Source organism: Rousettus aegyptiacus, unplaced genomic scaffold (genome assembly GCF_014176215.1).
Source record: "Rousettus aegyptiacus isolate mRouAeg1 unplaced genomic scaffold, mRouAeg1.p scaffold_m13_p_15, whole genome shotgun sequence".
NCBI lineage: Eukaryota > Metazoa > Chordata > Mammalia > Chiroptera > Pteropodidae > Rousettus > Rousettus aegyptiacus.
In genome coordinates this window covers 50,950,639-50,971,098 of record NW_023416290.1, presented here as the reverse complement: position 1 = coordinate 50,971,098, position 20,460 = coordinate 50,950,639, and the positions used below count along the sequence as shown (strand labels likewise).

General features: G+C 45.0%; 1 long non-coding RNA gene across 2 annotated transcripts; it reads right to left on the bottom strand.

Moving 5' to 3' along the window:
- Window positions 1–4: 4 nt before the first annotated feature.
- On the bottom strand, window positions 5–20,073 carry LOC118612012. 2 transcript variants are annotated; one of them, XR_004954653.1, is made up of 4 exons: window positions 19,238–20,073; window positions 18,767–18,922; window positions 2,677–2,910; window positions 5–104 (listed from the first exon to the last, which is right to left on the bottom strand). It is a non-coding gene; the product is annotated as an uncharacterized LOC118612012 (long non-coding RNA). The 2 variants fall into 2 exon arrangements; XR_004954652.1 differs by lacking the exon at window positions 5–104 and having other exon boundaries at window positions 2,202–2,910.
- Window positions 20,074–20,460: the final 387 nt, after the last annotated feature.

Sequence of the window (20,460 nt, the reverse complement as noted above, 5' to 3'; positions counted from 1 at the left end):
CATTGGATACTCTGTTTTGCATCCTTTTTGCACAGAATTAGGGCTGTGCATCCTCCAGTCTGAGAAGCGTGCAGTGATGTAGTACTGGGACTTTATCAGAACAACTAATGGGGAAAAAAAAGAGAGAAAATTATCACAGTAACTTCCAATGTGATTCTGACGGGACAAGGTGGTGAGCCCCGCTGCAGGGAGGAAAGGCAGACATCGCGCTACCTTCCCACACTCACATCGCCTAGCATTTGCACAAAGACCCAGGGGAACTTTTGGTCCTGTGGCCTGTGTTAACTACCACTTAGGTCCACACTAGGACAATAAAGTGTAGCTTTGTTTCCTGACTATGGCAGGAGTCGGGCCTTCCCCTGTCCCTCTTGGGTCTGGCCACCGGAAACGGAGAGTCGGCGCAGGGGCAGAAGGAAGGTCAGCAAACTTTCTGGCTGGGAGTTAGAAGGAGCACCCCCCCAACCCCCCAACAAAGTGGCATGGTGGACTGGGACAAGCTGTGGGTTCAAATCTCACCCTGACTGACCAGCAAGCTCCTTTCCTCCCGTTTCCTCCTCTGAAACCTGGGGCACAGTCACCCTCGCACTCAGAGGTGAGGGCATCCTGTGTGAATTACAACGTGAAGTGTTAGGTTGTTTCAGATGCCCTTCGCTGTAGGTGGCTCTGAAGGCTGGGCCCAGGGCAGGTGGGAGAGGTGAGGTGCAGGTGTCCCAGACGTGACGTCATAGCTATCTAAAGAACTGGGCTGAGTGTGTGTGCATTCTAACATCCAGAAACAGGTAGCTGCCATTAGCAAATTCGCTCATTAAGGTCATTAATTAAGGTCATGTTTCCTCTCGCCTGTCAATTATCATCATGTGTGACAGTGTCGCCTGTCAAAAAATGGCTTTGCTCAGTTCCTCAAAGGCATGGGCCCTCCACACCCCTGTGACTTTCCACCCGCTACCACGCTCACGCAGGTGCTCGGTGTCTCTCAGTAGTTCCCATTGCCTGTGGCCTGCCCTGCTCCAGGAATAAAATGTACTATGAGACCTTGCTCACCTTTCCCACCTGCAGTGTGCTCCTGCAGTAATGAATCACTGAGTGTGAGGGTGACTGTGCCACCAGTAATCCCCAGTACCCAAGGTGTCTCCTGCACCTCTGCATTTCTACTCCTCTTGCATTTCTGTTCCCTTGGCCTTGAACCCTCAGTCTCCTTGTCCAGCTCCTCTATGGCAGGATGGTGTTGCTTGCTCACACTGCCTTTTTCCTGGGGAAGCTCAATTTGAAGGAATCACAGTTGTCCCAAGCCAGTTACGGCATCCACTTTCACCCCAGCTAGCGACTGGTTGGGGCAAGGACTGGTGACCCAGTTTGGTCAATGAGATATTAGAGAAAGTCTACGGGGGCTTCTGTGACAGATTTTCCTTCCTGAAAAGACAGAGATGGACAGGGATAAAGGTGTCTCCTTGCTTCTGTCTTGAGTGTTAACTATGCAGATGTGTTGGCTGGAGTGGAGGCGGCCATAGTAAAACCATGAGGAAGTGACACCAACATTCTATCAACGGTGGAATAGAGAGGTAGGTGGCATCTGAGCCACTGATGACATTGTTGGGCCACCAGACCACCTCTGGGCCTCCCATCTCTCAATCATCTTTCAACATGAAATGTTAGATGCCTTTGTAGTTTCAGCTACTCTTAGTAGGGTTTTCTGTTACTCCAGGATTCAAGTCTCAGTTGAAAATTCTCTGTCCTTAACTAGTACCCCAGAAGACTTAGGTCTCTGCCCCTGTTCCCTCTCCCTTCACCCATGAAAGCAAATCATACGCTATGGTGCTCTGGCTGGATGGCTTACGCGTATTCGGGGTAGACCTCTGCCTTTTTTTCTCTGCACTCTGAGCCTGCACACAGTGGGCCTTCGGGGAAGCTCAGTGACCTGGCCACCTGTCCCTTCCTTGGTCAGAAGCCTCCAGCTATCAGAAATCACTTTGACCCAAGCATTGCTTCTGGATCCTGAAGGCTCTTCATCTCAAAGTGAGAGGTCCTAACCTTCAGATCTTGCATCACCAGTGTCTTCAAGAGTTGAGCTATTGATTTATTGCCAACTCAATCTCCTGTGACAGCCATAGGAGGCCATGGTGCAGAGAAAGACGTACATAAGCTGAGTTTCAAAGGAAACATGGAACAGGTAGTGATGGATACATCCTGTTCCAAATGGGGTGAGGTTCTCTGCATGTTCTGGAAAAGACCGCTGGTGTGCAAGAGGGAAGGAGGGTCCCCTGAGGCCCCCCAAAAGGAGATGTCACCAGGTATAGTGGAGGGGGCAAAGGCTTTTCCCCTGCAGCAGCTCCAGATGCCAGCCTGTGAGTGGAGGACTGCCTGGGTGGTCGGTCACATGAGAGCGATTCTGTAATTGCCAAGCAAAGCAACAGAAAGGGATGCTGGGTGTGAAGGAGGTGGGAGGGTATGGTGATGACTTTGAAGGAAGGTCCCCTCCTCCCTTCAGTGCAAAATGCTTCCGTGAGTCTCCTGACATGGCAGTTACCAACTCTTAGGTACCACAGCATACCCAGCACGGGGCTGGATGCCTTAGCCTTTGTCATGTGGTCAAGCTACATCCTGTGGCTTCTCGGAATGCAAACAGCAGAATGTGGGTGTGCACTCTGTCTCCTCACCTCCTCACTTTGGCCCACTTACCTCCCTTCTCTGAGCCTCGGTCTTGTCTCAATGGGGACATGAGTTGCCACTTTAACAGGATTAATCCCACGAGGATTGATTTGGTTTAGCCTGTAGCCATCCCTCAACAGATATTGCTTGAATTTATTTGGATCTCCAGATTAGAATGGAGTCTCGCAGTGTTGTCTAGGGATCCTTCCTTGAAGCTGACCTAAATCCATAGTGCTGCAGTTCCAGGGTACTCCATTTAGCCAGCTGGAAAGAACAGTTTGAATTTTTTTGACAGCCAGTGACAGAAAACCCAAAATGGCTTAAAAGAGCAAACAACCAAAACCAGAAGAAATAACTTATGCAGATAGCTTCACAAAAGGCTGTACCTTGGTGCTTCGTGATGTCAGCACGAATCACCTCTCCTGACCTCTTGTCTTTGCTTACTTTACTTCCCTCTGTGCTGCTGTGTTCTCAGGGGGGCTTTCCGTTTTTGAGAGCAAGATGGCCGCCAACAGCCACAGGCAGTTATCCTACTCCCATCCCCAGCACTCCAACCACCAATTCCAACAGAAATAGAACATCTCTCTTGCCGGGCGACCCCCGCCCCCACCCTTCCCCTTTACCTACTTCCACGCCAGTGCCCGCCTTTCCCGTGATTCCAGCGCTAACAACTGACGCATGGGCCTGACTGGTCACATGCCCGGCCCTGAGCCAATCACCGTGGCCAAGGAGGGTGAACTATGCTGATTGGCTAGCTGGAGGTCACGTGGCCACCCTCTTCAAGGAACCTTGCGGGAGCTACTGTGATGCCTGACAGAGCTGGGTTAAGCGTCCCGCTGCTGCGTCCCTCTGTGATTAATTACCTGGGATGTACCAGCTCATATCCTCTACCTACACCTTTTTGTCATCTATTTGCAAAAGAATACATGGCGTGCCTTTTCCTTTCCCAAGCCCCATTTCAGCTACACTGAAAAAAAGCAAGACTTCTTTTTTGAAGACAGGATTTGGTGTCCACTCCCAGCTTCAAGGCCTGCTTTTTGTGTCCTTTTCTCACTTATTCAGTCAACAAGCATCCACTGAGTATCTACTGGGTACTATTATGAGTTTTCAGGACTGTTAATCATTTTGAGAAGTGCGCATCACTCTGGAAACTTCTAAAGGAAATGCATTTTGTCTGAGCAAGCATCTGGAGGGTAGCTTCCAGTACCACTCTGCCATTCACTGTGTGGCCCCGAGGGATTCCTTCCGCTATCTGGGTTTCCGGTTTCTCACCTGCAATAGGAGGCACTGGGGTGAATGAGTTCTTGGAAACCCTCAGCTCTGACATGCTGTGGTTCAGCCTTAGAACATGTCTCCATGGCTGTGAGTCAGCCCAGGGCAGAGGAGGATCTGGAGCTTTCTGTGCCCGTGAGGACCCCAGGCTCCAGGTTCCTGTGTGGTTGCCCCAAATGACTGCTGATACAGAAACGCTCTTTTGGGGTGTTTCTGAATTCCTAGGCCTCCCGCCCCAGAAAGTCAAGTTTGGGATTCTGAAAAGGAAATGTAGGAAGGCCACATGGAGGCAGGGAAAGGATGATGTGGTTGTTCCCTGGAGCCCATTCATCATCTGCCTCCCTTTCCCTCCCCTCTTCCTCTCCTGCCCACCTCCTCTTTTCTCTGTTGTGCTGAAATTGGTCCAGGCTGCCTGGAAGAATAGAGAATGCTGATGTATTAATAGGGGAGGGAGGGATTCCTCTGTGGCATGCCCAGTGGGGAGGCCGTTCTTTTTCTTCTAGTTGAGTCTAATTTCCCTTCACTCTGAACATTTGTGGGCATAAATTCCCCTGGTAGCTGTGTCAGTCATTCGTCAGTTCACTCAGCAGCCCATCACATTATTAATCCATTTGTTCCCTTCTTTACTTACCTCTTGCTTGCTTTTTTAAAGGAAAGGAAATATTTATTAGGAGAACATAGGGAACCTAAGAATGAACAGAGACTAGAACAGCTGGACTTCTCAAAATACTGGAGTCAGCAACTGTAAGACATGAGTGATCAGGTCAGCTGTGTTTCTTGCATAACCATCACCACCCGCCCTTCGGGGGCACAGAGTCATTCACCCATTCTTCTCTCTGCACATCACTAGATTCTTCTGTCTTTTAAATTTATTAATTTCTCTCCATTTCCACTGCCATGACTCTGGTCTAAAGTACTAACTGTTTTTATAAACTAAAGTGGCCTCCTAATTTTTCTCCCTAGATCCACCCTTGCTCATTTCCAACCTCTTTTTTTTTTCTGTACTACAGCAGAGTGATTTATTGAAAATGAAAACGGTTCTCAGTGGTTTTTCATTGCTTCTAAGATAAACATCCAAATCTTAAGCATGGCGTGGACCTGGATTCCAATTGATCCCCATTCAGGGCCCTTGGTTGGAGCACCTCTCTCATTGGAAGTAGATAGCCCTGCCCCCGTTGCTCTCAAGAATGGCAATGGGGCTGATGAACCATGAAATAAATGTGAGCGCACACTATGAAAACCAGTCTGTGATTTACCACCTTTCTTTTCCTTCTTCTACCACAATGGCAGAATTCCAGATAGAGACTGCTCTGGCAGTCTGAGTCTGGAGGGAAAATGACTTGGAGCAGAACCATGTAAGCATGTAGCATGAGAGGTAAATAAGCCTTTGTGTAGGCCACTGAGATTTGGGGGATCATTTGTTATGACTGGGTAACCAATCCTTTAAAATCAGATGGTTCCAGTACTTTTCTTTTCAAAATAATTTGAGAAAATTCTAATCAACCTAATTATGTTTCTTTGTCACAGTCTTGCAAAGACTTTAAAGAATTAAACAGCAATCTCACATCGCAGCTCTTTATATCCCATGTTATTTTTGTAAATAAGTTTACTTAGTGATTGAAGCTATGAAATGAAAAATAGAATTATAATCGATAAACCTATCTCTTTCAAGCAATATATAATTCATGAGTACATGAATTAATTGGAAGAAAAAACATTTTTGTTCAATAAATATTTATCGAGTTGATCAATTCCATGAATAACTATAATGATAATTGAATTTATAAAAAAAATTTTGACACGAATCTTTATTATAACAGGAAATTTAAAACCAATTAAAATTAATTTTATAGTTATTTTCATTGCAAAGTATGATAGGGAATCTATAAAGAACTTTAATTATGACACATTTATTCTGCATGGGATTGTAAAAAAAGCTCAAGTATTAAAGCAATATGTAAATTTCAACCATTGACGATAGGCTTATTCAGCTTTCACAGAGATAAAGCTGGAGATATGCTGGAAATTTAATTCTTTGCAACTATTTCAGTTTTAAATGACATTTTATATGTTCCTCTAAAAACACGGCAAGTGGTATAAAGTTTTCTGAAATTCTTATTAGACCACTAGACATAAAGGATTTGAAGACAAAATTTCAGGATACAGTCATCATTAACTTGGCTTAAAATTAATTTTCAAAAGTGGGTAAAAAAAATAAATGTGTGAAGGATATTTTATAAACCATTATTAGTTAAAAAGTCATAAGAATATAGTAAAATAGGCAAGTAAAAAAATATGTGAAAAGAAATGCCTTTGTCACACCCCACACTCGATACCGTTAGTGCTTCCTCCGGCATTTTACCGGTAAAATGGGCTCCAAGCCAGGGGCGGAAGGGAAAGAACAGCGACGAGGCACCGAGTGTGAGCCGGGCCCTCGTGTAAATTTTAAAAACGTTTCTTTTCAATTTCAGTTGACAATTCTTAGCCGCCTGGTTATCATCCCCGCCTCATAGGTGAAGACACAGGACTGAAGGCAGTGACAGGATTTCCCCCGGCCACACGACCAAGGCTAAGTTACCTGTCTTTCTCTTCCCTATCTCTTTATGGGCCTACTCACCTGTTCGGCTCTTGGACTGACATGCCTTTGTTGCCATTTTATCTCCAGGGCCCATCAGACCGATATGTAGGAATTGCCTAATAAATGCCAGTGGAGTCAGTGGAATTTTCCCCACTTCTCTCCCCCCAGAATTCAGGGGCTCGGCTTATCTCTGAAACTCTCAGTTCCTTACTCTTGCTTTTTGGTTGAAGCCTCATCGTGCAGTCTGAGCAGGCAGGAAGATCGGGCTCTGTTTGTTGACAACAAGACACAGATGGAGACTAATTTGGCAATTATTTATTTTGATCTTATCTAGCATTTTTGTTTTTCTCTAGCCCTTTGATTAATTGGGTGGCTCCCAGCAGCATGCGGGTCCATTTTATGCTTCACTAGTAAGTCCCACAAAATCCCACTAAATCAGTTAAGTTGGAGGGGTGCGAGAGAAGCCAGAAGGTAAGGAGGGGAATCTGTGTGACTTATCTTGTCAGACAAAACCACTCCAGTCATGTGGCTGCAGTAGGAGGGGCTTCCATCTACCATCTCCTGTGTTGGGAGCTGTGTGGATTAAGGTCTGGCTCCCACATAGATTCTGCCTCCCAGTGAGCAGCATCCAGTAGAGACAGAATTGGGACCTCTGTACACAAAGCAGAAATACCAGGGTGAGGTGTAAAGTGGCACAGGAACAGTGCCGAGAAAATGCTATGCCAGGTCAGAGAGGACTCCTGTTGTGTGTGTGTCATGATGGTGGACGGGGGCATCAGGAAAAGCTTTCTGAAAGACACAGTGTTTGACCTGGGTCTTGAAGGGTGATGGGATTCCAGGAAGCAGGTGTCTCCTAAGCCTTGGCAGGCTTTGCAGAGCGTGTTAAACAGTTAGGTTCTCTGGTCGAAGCAGAAAGTGCACAGAAGGGAAAAACTGAGGTGTGACGTGACATGTGTGGCATCAATTCTGGGAAGCCCAGACCGCCAGGCAGGGAGGTGTTCAGGTGCCACGGGGAGCAGTCCTGGGTTTGGAGTCTAAGCTTCTGGCTTTTAAATTTGGCTTGCTAGCCAGGTGACCTTGGGCAGCCACCACATCAGGCATCCAAATGCGTCCAACTTGCCCTCTCCTTGACCCTGTAATGAAGCCGCCACAAGGATTCAGGTAGCACTCGTGGAGCGCTTTACACAGGTACATGGTAAGCGTTCGACAGATGGTAACAGCAATGTTGTTGTTATTTTTGTTTTTAATCATTAGATGGTGAGATTCCATGAAAAGCTGCATTGAAATACGTAAGAAAAAATAGGTGGAACACACTTTGGAAGTATCTAGGATCGTCTGACCTTTCTGGTGAGCTTCTTTTATTAGCGAGTCGTTCATGTGAACAGATACTTTATTTTTGGGTGTGTAAAGGGCACAAAACCATTTATCCTGAGTCATAGTAAACCACTGTGCAGAGAGGAGTATTGAATTTGATTTTAAAAAAAAACTAGATGGTTTAAGTAAAAAGAATATCTAAATTCAAAGCTCACTTAAAAAAGATTTTCCGGGCACTGTCTGTGCCAAATACTAGATTATGCAGTGGTAATAGAAATATCAGTGGTTCATGGTCCCAGCCGATTAGGGGACTTTGACGAAAATAAACACAAAACGTGGTAACTTTGGTTAAAAAAAAAAAAAAAAAAAAGCCTTGCACAGGGTTCTAAATTTAGGAAATTATTGAAATCGCTCTAGGTAAAGTACTGACTGCTACCTGGTGGCAGCATACGTAGGTCTATATGCTTTAAAGTAATGAACATCGTTTTTGTAGCGAGATCGGTAAATTCAAAATTACGAAGTATGACAAGGAAAACCATAGGAACTATAAACCGTATAGAATAAGACACGCAGGAGTTTTGTCACGGTTTGAGCAATTAGAGTTCAGTTCTAGGAATTCTGGATAGCAGGGGGCGGACAGGCGAACAAGCAGTTGAACGCTCTACCTGTGCACACCTGAGCATAATGATTCACTTGAGGAGCGAAGAAGGAGACATACGGTCATCATCTCGTTTGCTGCTTCTGAGCCTGGCGCAGTATGTGCACGGCATTTCACATATGCCGTCCCTTTCGACACTCAGCAATAGCCCTGTGGGGTAAAGATCCTTATCCCCATTTATGACAAGGTAACAGAACCAGAGAAGCTAAACAACTTGCCCAAGGTCACAGAGCTGGTAAGTCGCAGAGCCAGGCTTGGGACATTGGTGTGTCAGACTCCAAAGCCTTCTCTGCATTTGCTTCTTCGGCACTCTAATATCATTCTTGTTAAGCTAACAGGAAGCGATTTTCAAATCAGTCTACTGCAGATGCAGTGTATCCTCAGAAGCGTTCTCTTTGTGGTGATCATCCATCCAGTGTGTACGAATGAATGAGGTGAGAAGACGAAGATGGCAATTGCTTCTCTCCTGCAGTGTGGGCTGGCGATGACTTTCTCAGAGAGTCTGTCTCCATCCGTCCCCTATTTCTGCCTGCCTGGCACCCCAGCCAGAGCCTTCTCATCCTGGCTGCTCCTCGTCCCTGGGCCAGCGAGCACCATCCTCGCCACATAGAGAGACGTCTGCCCCAGCACAGTGCAAACGCTGACCTGCTCAATGCTGAGTGGTTCAACAGCTCTGTCTCCTGAAACCCACAACAGTGAGGATTAGCTAATAACAGTCTGCCGGAAAGAGAGGCAGGGTAATCATTCTGCACATTTACGGAGTGTTGTGCAGTTTAGGATGAGCTTTCTCGGGCCGTCGGAGGGGTAGCCAGGCGCTGTATTATCCTCACGACAGCTCTACAAGGAAAGTGTTCTTATCATCCCTATTTTTCCTAAAGGGGAATTGAAACACAGAGAGACGACACTGTTTACTCAAGGTCACAAAGATAAAAAGTAGCAAAGCTAGATTTGAACTCAGGCAGTCCAGCTCCAGCGGCCAACACATGTCACCACTAACCTACCTTGCCCTTTGTGTCAGGTGGTCCCACAGGGCCACTTCCTGCTCCACTTCCCTGTGACTTCGTTGGTCCATGAAATGCTCCTTTGGGTTAGACTACTGTATAGATGTCTCTGTACAGCCTGGAAACGGACTGAGTATTTACAGGAAGGAAGACGGCCATGAAAATCGGCATCTTTCCCCATGGAATGGGGGCGAGGTGAGGTGAAGTGGGGTAACTAAGTAGAGAAACCAAGAGGATGTTTGCCTGCAACACTTGGAATTTCCAGTTGTCATACTGGCTGATGTGGACACACTGGTATTCTTGCCACCAAATGAAAAGGCAAAATATTGTGACAGACGAGTCGGAGGAAATTATCTTTCTTATAGACCCCAAACCTGGGTACCTGAGCTCAGTGCTCACAGGCATCTGTTTAACTTACGGCTGTTGCTTGCGTCGCTAGCAAGAGGATGACAGGAAAGGCACAAGCCAGACTCCCTTTCTCCACGTGTGAGTTGGGATCCTTGGAATTAAATTCGTTTACTGTGTTCCTGAGTCATGAACTGAATGCTATGCACCTGGCACATTTGCTGGTGGGTATAAATAGTCTGGCGGGGGGATGGGGTGCTCTGCTAAGTTCACGTCTCCCAGCCCTTCAGCTAAGGACACGCTGAACTAGACCTCTCTATCAGCTTTACACCTGCCTCTCTCAAACGCAGACCTTTCAAATATTGGGAACTTTTCCTTATCATATAATTTATGAGCAACTGTATGCTGAGTGTTCAGAACTGTTCTGTGAAGATACATGCAATTGCAAAACTTGTCGCCTACCCCCAAAGCTTGCCGTTTGGTGAAGATAAACACATGGGACAATCGGTAAACACTACATACTCATGTCCTTCTGCTCCTTATCGGGATACTGTCCTTATTTTAATCTCCTTTTCATGACTATTGTTTTTTCTTTCTGATAATGCCAACTCCATGGCACTGGCCTTTATAAGACTGCCAAATTCTGGTTTTCCTCCTCTTGCTCATTTCCTTCTATCTGTGATGGCTTCCTCTCTGCCTTCCCTCTCCAAAATAGGTTCCCAAATCCTTATTTATATTTTTATGTTCTTAACAAAGATTTCTAATTTGGGTGGAGTAACATGTTACCTTAATGTGATCACTAACGACAATGATAAAACATGGGCAAAATATTTCAAATATATTTAAAAGCACCGGGAAGTAACCAACACTGTCCGGAAGGGCAGCAAATCAAATCAAGTCAAATCAAATCAAATGCATTTCCCATGCACCTCAGGTTGTTACCTGAGGCGACTTCTCATTCTCATCTAGGGGAATAGAGCTTACCTCACTGTGCTGAGCTCACAGACGTCTCCTCAGCATTTGGGGCCACCAGAAAGGAGGGGACCACTGATAAGTGAGCCTCCAAATATGCAAAAAAAATTCCCTGAAGTCACTGGATGACTCCTAAGTTGCACATGCGCAAAGTGAGATTTTAGACACCCAGAAGGATGTAGCAGCAGGGAGGCAAAAGTACCCAGCAGAGATTTTAGCCACTGAACAGTGCTGGGGAGATGGAGGATGGAGTTAAAGTCCTGCCAAAGCAGAGAGGCCTTGGTGAACACACTGAGATTTCAGTTAATGCCCCAAGAGGCCTGAGTCAAAAGTAATCCCTCAGAGTCAAGACTATGCCCTAGGAGTAAGGGAAAAGTCAAAGTAGATCAGTAACAAAGCCTAAAACTAAACCTAGGTGGGTTCAGTGTGATTTACTGGTCCTTCATCAGCTTGGAAGAAAAGAAAACTTTATCCCTACTTGGAAAAAGACAACAGTATCCAGAGACTCTGCAAGCTCTGATCCATGGTGTCAGGCATCTAATTAAAAATTACACAGCACGCAAAAAGAAAAAAAAAAAGACCAAATTCCAAAATCCCAAGAGGAAAAATAGACACACAGGAGATGTAGGTATTGGAGTGATCAGAAAGGGCTTTTTAGAAAACAGCTGTATATATGTATATTTTTTTATGATCCTGCTTCAGAAAAATCATACCAACAAATATTTTTCCAGGAATATACATAATATAACTGTAGTCAATATCTGTACCTAAATTCCCTCTGCTTCTCATGTAGAATATGAGACACTGAAATCCATATTTGCAATTTAGTTAGAAGTGTATTGCCATCCACTTCACGTGGAATGCATAGTAAGCACCTTACTCTATAAATTGAGATGAACGCTGGAAGTCCTTTAAAAAATGAGAGAAGCCACACTCCAGGTATAATCAGATCGATTACACACAAAGAACTCATAAATTGACAAGAACTGGAGCCCACCAATTTAGAGAAGATTTGGAATTTTGGAAGTATAAAATCTCCGTGGGCTCTTTCTTCCTTTTTAAAAAAAATCTTGAGGAAACTCAGCAATCTCTGATCTTTAACCATGGCTTTTCATGTAGATAGTTCTCAAGTCCTCCCCATTCCTATAAATTCAGGTGCAATTTTCCAGATTCCTGATACACGAATGCACCTGTGTGTCCCACGGAAATCTCAAACTCAGTGTGCTACACTGAGTTGATCACTGTCTCTCCCAGACTTGCTCACCCTTCTTTTTGTTAAAAGCACCACCGTCCTTCCTCATTTTCAGGCCTAAAACCATAATCATATTTGGCTTCTTTTTCTTCCTCAAAATCTCCTACAATTAATTTGTCTTCTCTATATTACCTTGGCTACAATCTTAGGTAGGTCTTTGTGCCTCTTACTAGGACTAACGATTGCCTCTTTTTATTTTTTATTTTTTAAAACGAGAGATAATCCACATGTCATATTTAAAGATTAAAATTCAATGGGTTTTCGTATAGTCCCAGAGTTTCCACCACCACTAGCTAATCCTAGATCTGGGCTCTGAAAAGAGGGTCAGATACCGGAAAAGTCGTCACTGGGATAAGATTGAAATAAGGTGAGGGTGGGGGCATTTGAGCCTCCTTTATGATCAGATCTCCAATCAGGGAGGCTAGGACATAAGAGTCCTGGCATTCTTTGTAATGTTGAGCTTACATCTTAATACCACTTTTTTAAATCTTTTTTTTTTTTTTTAATTGAAGTCTCATGGCACACTGTGAAGCAGACAAGTCAGGTGTTATTACATCCGCTTGAGAGAAGAAATGGAGGCTTGCTGAGACGTGTTAAGACGTATCTAACCGGTTCCTGAAGCTCCGGACTGGACTCCAGCCTCAGCTCTGTCCACTGGGACACACTTTTTTTGAGTAAAGAGATTACTTTGGGTCCTATCTTAGGGAATATGGACACATAAATTTAAAGAGGACCTAGAAAGAAGTAAGTGCTTTTCATTTTTAAAGTGTTCTTCAAGCATAGAATAAACACTGAACTTGAACTTGGGTATTTGCATTCTAGTTCTGTTACTTATTAGTGGTATGATCTTGAGGATAGCATTGAATGTTTCTGAGGCTCTATTTTCTCACCTTTAAAATGGAAATAATAGTTATCTTGTTTTATTGTCGAGATTAAATCAGGAAATGCATACTTAGTGCTATGAACACTATAAAGTTTTAGACTAATAGAAGTTGGTTAAGTTTTTTCTTTGACTAGTAATGGACTCTATAAATGAGGGTTTGAGGACTGTCCTCATGTCTCAAACCGATGACATATTTTTCACTCATTCATTTATTCATTCTGTAAACATTGATCGAGTGCCTATTATGTACTGTTCTAGAGGAGGGGTATGATAGGGAAGAAATCAGGTGAAATTCCTACTTTCATGGAGCTTACATTCTTATGGGGAAAGTCACACCTTAATTAGTAGACAAATAATTTCGCATTGTGTTATGTGCTGAGGGCAGTAAACATGGTGCTATGACCTGAACATTTGTGTGCTCCCCAAATTCGCAGGTTGGAATCTTAACACCCAACATGATGACGTTAGTAGGGGGAGCCTTTTGGAGGTGATTGGGCAGAGCCCTCATAATTGGGATTATTGTCCTCATAAAAGGGACCTCAGGTAACTCCCGAGCTTCTTCCACCAAGTGAGGACACAGGAAAACGTCCGCCACCCAGAAGAGAGCACCTCACCTGACCATGCTGGCACTTCAGACTTCCAGCCTCCAAAGTGGTGAGAAATAAATTTCTGTTGTTTTGAAGCCCCTAGTCTGTGGCATTTTGTTAGAGCAGCCCAAATGGACTTAAATGCATGCTGATATCATAGTGACCAGGGCAAAGAAGCTCGCTGAGATGCTGAGTTTTTCTCCATCTTCCCGCATTTTCTCACTTGGATTTATTCCTGCCAAATTCTGCAGAATGAGTTGCTTACAGAGCCGGTGTCTCACGTAGAGTAGCTGGAATGATCACAAAGTCTGCTGTTTCTTTCTCCCTGGCGCTCCAACCAGACAGCCCCCACAATGCTTTGGATGACACTGCAGAATTTGGGGGTGGGGTGGGGTAGTAGAGCTGGAGGAGTATGAGGTGATCCAGCCTATAGTGAATTGATTTATCTCTCATTATGCACTCATATGGCCTCCCTTTGCAGGCCAGCGCACACCGAATCTGATGAGCTGGGCCTGGTCCTAGGGTCCCCACTGTTTGCCCCTCTGAGCACCTCTTTACCAGGCTTCTGGACTCAGGGCAGTCCTTCTGAGAACTTAGCAAAATGCCTGCCCAGCACACAGTAGGCGCACAACAAATGTTTACTGAATGAGTGATGCCTGAATTTTACTTAGTGTTCATGAAATTGTAAGGGTTCAGTTTCATGGACACTAAGTAAAGGTTCAAATTGCAAAGCTTCAAAAAAAAAAAAAAAAGAAAAGAAAAGAAAAAAGGAAAACGTGTAATGCTTATATATGCCAGGTCTTCTCAATGTTGACTTCTTTCATCTTTCTAACAGCTCTGTGAGGTATGTCCTATTACTATTTCCATTTTATAGAAGAGTAAACCGAAGCACAGAAAGGTTAAGTAATTTGCTCAAGGTCACACAGTCCAGAGATGGCAGAGCTAGAATTTACACCCAGACAAGCTGGCTCCCAAATCCATGCTCTTAACCGTTACGCGGTACCGTTTCTCTTCATTCCACTGTGGAGGAGACGGGTAGAGAACGGAGTTGGGAGGGTTATCACTGAACCTCTGCTAGGTTCCAAGTACTTTGCTAGACCACCTCAATTAAGCTTCAGTATTTAATATTATCCCAATTTTGTAGGTTGACAAAAGTGTGACTCCAAGAGATTAAGTAACTTGCCGAACGTACAGGTAGTCAGTGGCAGCGTTGGGCTTCAGACTCAGATCTGCCTGGTTGCAGTCTGTGCATTTCCCCTTCCCCATGCCAAACGGCAGCCAATAAAAGCAGACCCAGAATTAGAGCCCTGGCTCCCCGCTGGTAGCCTCTTGCTTGTTACACAAGACTAGGATACAGTCTCCATCATTTTACAATAATGGAAAAGCAGCATTTTTTTTTTCATGGCCACCGTGGTTCTTCTTTGCCTCTCTGCGTAGTGACGCCGGTCAGGCTACGGCTCACGGTGGAACCAGCCTTTGGTTAGCTATCAGAGCAGACTGCTCGGCCCCTCTTAACGTTCTTCTGCAAGATGGAGACACTAATATTCACGTTTCCTGCCGTCATGGGCTATTGCAAAGATCGAATGACGTCGTGTTCATGAAAGGGATTTGAAGGCTATAAAAGTGTGCGGAATAAACACGGAACAGTGTGGTGCTTGAAGAACAAACCCTGGGGAACCAAGGACAAAGATCTGGCAGAGCCTAATGCTGCAGTAGCTTTGAGCGATTTCTCTGCAGGTATGTCCTTGACTTAACTTCTGTTTCAAATTCAAGAATTTTCCGGCCCTTCTATTCTAGAGATGCTTAGCAAAACAAAAATTGCCATCCATCCATCCGTCCATCCATCCATCCATCCATCCACTTATTCATTGTATAATAAATATCCCAGTTACTAGAGATAAGACACAGTAATTGAAATAATCCCCTCCCCACCAAGAGTAGTCATAATGGAGAGACAGGCTGCTCTGTGTGTGTGTGTGTGTGTGTGTGCGCGCGTGCCCATGTGCATGTGTACACATACACATATTTGGTATACTACTAAGGACTTAAAACACACTATAGTAAACAGTTTATATACGTTTTCTTATTTTATCTTCACAGATACCCAATAATTAAGGGATTATTCTCCCATTTTATAGATGAGAAAACTGAGGCTCAGAAAAGTTCAGAAACTTGGCTAAAGCCTAATAACTAGAGAGGGTGGAGCCAAGATTCACCCTCAATTGTAATTCCAAAGCTCAAATAGCATCCTTATGATTGTACTAAGCTATGTGTTTACAATTGCTTCACATTTTACCTTTTTTTCCTAGTGGGTTTTATGATCTTGGCTGGTGTTTATCAATCATAAAGCTATGAGCATCAGGCAGAGTGAAAAAAAAAAAAGGTTGCCCAGGACTGACACAGGAATGAATATATCTTAGGGGTTGGTATGTACAGACATGGAAATAACATGGAAAAATAACGGCACCAAGTCTATCCCGTAGGCACGGGTGAGTGATGTTTGGAAAGTAACATTAGAAGTGGTTAACATTAGAAGTGGTTAAAAATCTGAACCTTTCAGGCTGAGCTCACATGGACCCTTCTGTTTTCAGCCTGACTCTATACAGCAGCAGGAGGTGGTGAAGAAGTCTGTGTAAGACTTACTGCCACTTCCGGTGCTGGGCCTGAAGATCCTCGAGGTCAGACGGCCAGCAGGTGGGAAGGAAAGGTGAACGCAAAGCGGGGAAGAGCGAGGACAGTTTGGAACCCACAAGGACAAGTCAGAACTCGCATCTTTCCTTGATGCCTCTAACACTGATGGAGAAGCTGGTGCTCCTTGTCGCAGGGCTGTACATGTTCTTATCCCAGGACTCAGAGATGCTGAAGGAGGAGATCTGGTGAGGCCTGGGGGAGGTGCAGGCCAACTGCTACCCCGGCCAGCAACACGAGCCAGCAGGTCAGCGGCCACAGGCACCGGCATGTGGGACCAACGCTGACCCTCGCTCAGAGCATAATATTGCAGATTTCACTTGTGACCAGTTCTAATCCGAAACCATTCAGGGAAGGGAATTGTGGGAAACACACTTCCAGTCTAGCCAAGTTGGCACAAAACCTCCACATATCCCAATCTGTATGAAATTTATTCTGAGTCCACGCAAGTTAGCACTACTTGGAGTCCTAATTAAATGGAATCGTATCTTCTGACTCGCTGGCAGCTCCTCCAGTACAGAACTCCACCTTACAGCTGTAGTTTCTCAGTAGTGCCCAGTTCTGTGCTAGACACACAGAGGCCTTCGAGGAAGAGCTGACTGACCCCTCCCCACCTGCTTCCTCTATTTAGAAACCTTAGGTTTTCACAAGAGGTACTCCCTTAGAAATCACTCGTCTGCAATGATCTCGGCAACTGATGATCTGGTTTCTTTCCTAACCCTCAGTGACAGGTGTTAGGATTTCTGGAGTCCATCCAATAGCTGTGGCTTTAGCATTACAGAGAAGTGACAAAGCTTAAGCACTCTTAGATTTTATCAATCTCTTGGCATCCACTCATTCACGATCCATTCTAAGCCTGTCTTACAACAAGAAACTCACGAGTGCTTTATAAGTTTCATTATTATTATAATGCCCTTGGTCTCCTCCAAGATTCACATCGTATAATAAGCAGTAAAACACATAACACAAAAATTACCATCTCAACAACCTTTAAGCGTATAGTTCAGTGACATTAAGTATAGTCACGTTTTTGTGCAACCGTCACCACCATCCGTCCACAGAACTCTGTTCATCTCGCAAAACTGAAACTGTGTGCCCATTAAACACTAGCTCCCCGTTCCCCACCCCCAGCCCTTGGCAACCGTCATTCCACTTTCTGTCACTCCGAATCTGACTACTCTAGGTCCCTCGGATAAGTGGAATTATACATTTGTCTTTTTGTGGCCGGCTTATTTCATTTAGCATAATGTTCTCAAGGTTCATCCACATTATAGCATGCGTCAGAGCTTTATTTTTTCCAAAGGCTGGATAATATTCCATTGCATATATACACCACATTTTTTAAATCCGTTTATCTTTCTGTCTCTTTAACAACCTGTATTACACGGAAGTCTGTTTATAATCTTATCCCAGAGTCTTATTTTGCGTGATATTCTTAAATTCACACTGCAAAAACAATATCTATTGTACTCTGAAGATCTTTAGTGACCTAAATATAACATAATGGAATGAGATTCCATCAAAGAGGGAGTCTTGATGAGCTAAAACTGCATAAAAAAAAAAAGAGACCCTAAGTAAAGCATTCGACAGCCATCTGGTCATTCATGGTTACACCACCTTGAGGAGATTTTGGCACATGGGGGAGGGGAGGTGTTGCTGAGCTCACACTATCTCTGTTTAACTTACGTTATTTAAACTAATATTTCACAACCACGAACAATATTCCTTTGGAAAGGATGCGATGTAGGAGTCAGACTCTTCCTAACTGTGGGGTTCGGATGAGTGACTTGATGGCTCACATTCGTTCAGAGTTGACTCTGTGCCAGGGATGTCACTGTCTTACATACACTCGCTCACTTATTAAAAGCAGGCGCCATCGTTATGCCCATCTCACAGAAGGGATGACTGAGGCACAGAGAAGACTCGCCTGTGATCACATAGCGAGTAAGCAGTAGAGGTGGGAATCAAGCCCAAGCAATCTGACTCCAGAGCCTATGTCATAACCACTACCCTGTACTCTTGGCCCTGGCTTTCTCACTTGCAAAACAGGACAGAAACATCTAACTTTAGTTTTATATAAATTGGAGATAAAGAATGCTAAAAGTATTCAAAGTATTTGGCATTTCGTAGCTCCTTTATAGATAGTATTTTGCAAAACACATACCACCTCTCTCAGGGCTTTTGTGCCTTTGGGTCTTTGCAAGATTCATTAAGGCAATTTATTGTCCCTGCTTCATTTAACTCGTTAAGCCATTTGGCTTCAGTGTTTATTTTGCTGGTAAAGTGGTTCTCAGCGACTTTGCTCTGCGGTTCCTCACCACAGGGTGTGTGTGTGTGTACGTGTGTGTGTGCGCGCACGCGTGCGTGGCATGGAGAGAGCTCCGTGACTTGTTTGAAGCTGTGCACATTAACCAACGCACAGGGAGGGGCAGGAGGTATTCGGGACTTTGCTGGCCTGCCAGCTGTGGGTGTGGCAAAGCCCTCACCTGTCCTTGGGTGCCCTGGCCTCCCTGTCTCAGTTGCCTCCCTGCTCCATCCAGTGTGACTCTCCGACGCACTAGTGCACTCACCGTCATCATCATGATTCCTGCAGCAAGCAGCCGGCAGCCACAACCAGAGAGAGGAGGCAGGGGCCAGAATGGGCGTAGTCCCCAAGGTCACGGAGCTGCGATCAGTGTCTGTCTGTAAAATAGGTCATCTCCTTCTCAGTCCAGGCCTCTGTAACACTATGCCATAGTGTGGACATACAGAAATGAATGAAGAATTATGTGACAAACAACCCTGTCTGTCAAAAAACATCATCCTATGTATGAAATCATATATCATCACTATAATCGAACCCTGTGGGCCCCTCCCCGCCTCCCGCTTTTGCGAAGCTGCCTCTGTCTCCCCTGCTCTGTCTTTTCCTGGGGTTAAGTTCACCAAGTTGATTTGTAACTTTAGTTCTGATGGGCCCCAGAAAAGTTACGGTGTTTTAGATTATCATTGAGAGAAGGCTTCCCTTACATCTTTCTACATGTATTTTGCATGGGGCCCCTCACCTGGGAAGTTCCTACATGGGTTTCTCAAAAGTCCTTGTAGACTTTCCATGCTAGAACAATGGCTCAGTTTGTCTGGAACCTTGCGGAGAAGGTCCCCGGCACTGGTAAACACTCCTGAAAGCCTCATTTGGCCACGTTTTGGCACGATGGTCGAGCTCGTACCTCCGGCTTCTGCTGAGATCCCTACAGCTATTCCAGCTTGGAAATATAGTCAGTGCTCAAACCGGCGGCTTCGAACAGCTCACAGTTAAGGAAGCTCTGCCGAGTGGCTTGGTGGCCACCGAGGTGTGGCTGTGGCTATATCGGCGAGATCGTAGGCGAGCGTGGCATCCCTGGCTGTGATGTCTGAAGACCAGTCTTTAACATCTGTTTCTATTTGGTTTCTTACTTGGATGTTCTTGAACCATGTGTGATTAGACGGGTGTTTGAATAAAATATATCAGAAAAACAAAACAGTTGTAGTCAAATGGGTGCTGGGCTGAAGTCATCCTGAGGCTTGACCTAGATAGATGTCCAAGATGACGCACACGAGGTATCAGTTGGCGCTGGTCATTGGCTGGGAGCTCGGCTAGGGGCAGTGGCCATGTTGCAGCTTTGGGCATCTCGCAGCCTGGCCCCTGAGAGCCGAGATGAGGCGTCTGAAGAGCAGGCATCCCTAAAAACCCAGGCGAGAGCAGCTGGGCTCCTTCAGCCTTCTTCTGACGTCATGCAGCATTGCTTCTGCCACGTTTATTGCAGGGCCAGCCCTCTCACTGTGCGAGAGGCCTCCACGAGGGCACAGATGTCACGGGTCACTGGGAGGCCATGCTGTGAATAGGCCCCGTACCTTTCCGGTTCCTGCCCTTGTCTCCGCTCTTTTGCAACAATTGTCATCCAAGGGGCAGCATGAGTTATTTTCTTTTTCTGAGCCTCAGGTTCCAAAATTAGAAATTGGGAATGACGCTCCCTAGCTATTATTAGGAGGGAAAGTCATTTAGGCACTCAAAAATCATAGCTACTATAATAGACTCAGAAGTTTTAAATGCTAAGTACAGGGTCTGTCCAAGGCTCTTTACATATGTTATTTCATTTAATGTCCAAAACGACCCTGTGAGAAATGTACTAGAATTATCTCCACTTTGCAGAGGAGAAAACTGAAGTTCAGGAATTTTAAATAACTTGTCTAATGTCACACAGTTAAGAAGTAGAAGACCCATACTTTTAATTACTGTGCGATTGTCTTT